The sequence below is a fragment of the Myodes glareolus genome, chromosome 6, assembly GCF_982192425.1.
Source record: "Myodes glareolus chromosome 6, mMyoGla1.1, whole genome shotgun sequence".
NCBI lineage: Eukaryota > Metazoa > Chordata > Mammalia > Rodentia > Cricetidae > Myodes > Myodes glareolus.
The window spans coordinates 76,997,776-77,001,713 of record NC_142031.1 but is presented as its reverse complement, the minus strand read 5'-3'; the positions used below and the strand labels follow the sequence as shown (position 1 = coordinate 77,001,713).

General features: G+C 46.4%; 1 pseudogene; it reads right to left on the bottom strand.

Moving 5' to 3' along the window:
- Positions 1-3,196: 3,196 nt before the first annotated feature.
- LOC148121857 (Nuclear RNase P) lies at positions 3,197-3,453 on the bottom strand (annotated as a pseudogene).
- Between the last annotated feature and the right edge of the window lie 485 nt (positions 3,454-3,938).

Sequence of the window (3,938 nt, the reverse complement as noted above, 5' to 3'; positions counted from 1 at the left end):
TTATTTTTCTTCTCTCTCCCAAACCTATGTTTATTTCTATAGCACTGTGAACCATTTAGATGTCTTTTCCATCTAAATGTATCTTTATTGTATGTTTATAATTATTTTCTGATCAGGACAGCTTCTTAAAATATTAAGAACTTCTTATGAATTTAAGCTATGTTGTTGCTAGGAAAAATAGAGAACTATCTGCTTTCCCTGCCCAGGCTAGCATAGGGGAGAAGTTCATTGCCTCCAGGAGTCATGCACAAGGCCCAATCTCTAGGCACACAGCTGGTCAATGTTTCCACTAAGGAATCCATAGAATGTTGCTCACAAACCCCATTTAAATGTTCCATCTCCGGCCCCCACTGCTGCCTCCCTTTTGTCTCCTGGGTGCTGGAAATACCAGCTATCCCTGTTGCAGTGCTGAGGAGTTCTACCCAGAGAGGTTAGTGGATGCTCGCCTGGGTGGTCTGTCCCCTAAGAGAGCACAGCGCCTCCCCCCTCAGCTTCTGCAGCAGGGTCTTCGGTGTTCCACGGGACCCCTCCCTGCCCCCACTGTTGCTGCCCTTTTGTATCCTGGGTCCTGGAAATACCAGCTATCCCTGCTGCAGTGTTGTGGAGTTCTATCCAGAGAGTGCTGAGGAATCCTATCCAGAGAGTGTTGAGGAGTTCTATCCAGAGAGTGCTGAGGAGTTTCATCCAGAGAGGAGGAGATGGGCAGGCGCCAATGCAAGAATTCCTCCAACAACCTGAAAGGCAACATGACATCTCCAGAATCCTGGGATCACGAAAATAGAAGAATTGAACACCCTACTCCAGAAGAAATAGAAGAAATCGACCCTAAGTGGATCTTTATGAAAATAATAGAGGAACTTAAACAGGAGGTGAAAATCTGCCCTAAAGAAATGGAAGATAAGTATAACAAAAAGATTCAGGAAATGAGTAAAGAAATGGAAGAGAAATAGTCCAAAAAGTTTGAAGAAATGAGTAAATCCGTAAATGAAATTCTGGGAAACCAAGAAAAAACAATCAAACAGGTATTGGAAACAGTTCAAGATTTGAAAACTGAAATGGGAGGTCAATGAAGAAATCACAAACAGAGGGCTGGCTGGATATGGAAAATCTACGTAAACGAACAGAGACTTCAGAAACAAGCATATCCAACAGAATACAAGAGATAGAAGAAAGAATCTCAGACTCTGAAAACACCATAGAGAAATTAAATACTCTGACAAAAGAAAACAGCAAATCCAACAAATTCTCATCACAAAACATTCAGGAAATGTGGGACACAATAAAAAAAAACAAATCTAAGAATAATAGGGGTAGAAGAAGGAGAAGACTTGCAGATCAAAGGTACAGAAAATATATTCAACAAAATTATAGAAGAAAACTTCCCTAACCTAAAGAACGATATCCCTATGAAGGTTCAAGAAGCATATAGAACACCGAATAGACTGGATCTGCGACGCGCATCCTTACCAGCAGGAATGAACGCCACTAAAAACGAGAATTCCTTCCCTGGTCACGTCTTTATTCGGAGCATTTGATTGAGGAAAATTGGGGGAAGGGAAGATAGAGCAGGGAAGAGAGAAAGCTTAGAGAGAGCAAGTAGAGCCCAGAGGCAGCTGCTTTTAAACGGTGGAGAGGCTTGAATGCTGTCCTGATTGGTTAATGCCATTCTGCTGTTCTGAGCATGTGCAATCAAGGGTGCTCAGCCCCACGTGGCTAAGCCAGGTATGGACTTGTATACCTCCAAACTGCAGGACCACCTGTGCCTCCAGGTGGCTTCCTACATCTCCCCCTTCTACTGTAAATAAAAGCAATAAGGCAAAACTATTTTTCAATCTGGTCCCCACCTCATGATGTGTGGACCGATTGAAGAAAAGAAAAAACAAGACACACCCTTCCCGTGCAATGGGACAACTACCCTGGGAGTGCTAGGGCTGTGTCTGCAGACCCTCCGTCTATGCATACCTTCCTCTATGCCGTGGGACTATCTGGTCCCTAGAGGGTACTAAGGCTATGCATGGCTAATTGCCTATGAGCTCTTTTGAAGCTGAGAGCCAAACCTGGGGTGAGGATACACATACCAAGGCTGCCAAGGCCTGTGCCACAAAGACCTTGTCCCACCTCACTTGGGCTAGCAGGTAGCACACCAATCAAAGACATACAGCACTTCCACCTAGACACAGCATGCCATGAATATCTCTGCTCCCACCCATTCCTAAGGAAGGAAAAGGCAAAATAGAGTAAGAGATAAGAGGTTGCACAGGGTGTTGCTCAAGTCGATGGTGTGAAACAGCTGCTCTTGGCACCGCCCAGAAGGTCATCACTGCTGTCTCTACATGAATCTTCCACAGCAGGACACTCAGCATCCACTGGGTCATCTTTCTTCTTTATTTCTCTTGTCAGTCTCGCTGGCATCCAGATGTATGTCAGCATTCCTAGAAAAACATAAACAAAACTCTCCTCCCAAATTAACATTTAAGAGTATTAAAAATTCTCGGTGTAGGCTGGTTTTGAACTTAGAGACTTGCATGTCTCTGCTCCAAAGAGCAAATCTTGTTTGCCTGTGCCATCAAAGCAGGCCTTAGAATAAGATGGAATTGCTTTAAAACAGAGCGTCTCTGTCTGCTGTTGTTTTTCCAGCAAAATTTTGAATTAAAAATTAAATGTAAAGACTGCAAGAGAAATCCTTTCTCTGGGGGAAGCTGTCACTGGTAGGTAGTCCTGCTCTATTGTCTAAAACCAAAACAGTTGTCACTGGGAATTGAACTCATGACCTTTGGAAGAGCAGGCAGTGCTCTTAACCTCTGAGCCATCTCTCCAGCCCCCCATTCAAATGAAAAAACCTCTAGTTAGCATTGTTTATTCCACCCGTTGCTTGAGGCAATAGGTCAACCTTTGTTACCTAGGATACGGGTAACCAGGTTGACACGCCTTTTATTATGATAATTACGACCAGTTCTTTGAGGGAAAATGGGCGTCGACAATCGATCTAGCTGCTTCCTGCTGACGACGGGACAATGTGCATTTTTTGGGGAATCTGACTGAATTACTGAATTTTTGGCGACAAATGTTTTTATCCGACTGAATTTTTGGCGGCCGCGGCTGAGGCACGACCAATTGTGGCCCATTGTGGCACGCTCCGCATGGTCCAAAGGCATGGCCCCGCCCCGGGCCGTGTGTGGGCTCGCCGTTTATCCTGTACCTGCAAACTGTGCACCCTGCCTCACCTCAGGCATTGAACTCGTACCGCCTGCCGTGAGTCTTTTCCAAGCTCCGACGAGGGGGGGCCTCTCCTGCCCGGTCTGCCCGCGCGCAGAGCCCCGTTCTCTGGGAACTCATCTCCCCGCTCGGGGAGGGCCCGGTTAGGGCCGCGGGGGGCCCCAGTCTCAGACCTTCCCAGGGGCCGGAGAGTGACGAGCTCTCAGCACGTGGCCCCGCCGATGAGCTTCCTCCGCCCGCCCATGTTGCTATGGAAACGCGGTTTTTCGCAGAGCCTGTGCTCAGAGCTCAAGTGCTGGGATTAAAGGCGTGCGCCACCACGCCGGCTACTTCCTCAATCAAAATTAAAGTTTTCTGTACGTGAGAGCCAGAGACTGAGCTCTCATCAAAATTAGGCGAAAATCACCTCCAAAAGCTCTGTGGCTCTTTAAGAACAGGGAAGGCAGTCTTCAAACATGTTCAAACCCGCCTCCCTACGAGACTGTTGCCTCCAACAGCGAGTATGGACGGAGGAAGCCGCGGATCTCCCAACCGTAAACCTCGCTTTTTCTCAGCTCCACCTGCACTGAACTTGAGGGGTTTTTCTTCCCCGTTACTTTCTGTACCTTCTTTCAGATACTTTAACTTTGATTCCTTCTATTTTCTTTTCTTTTTAGGCCTATACTTTTTCCATTCTTTTTCCTCCCCTTTCTTGAGGATTTAACTGACGTCACTCACCGCTC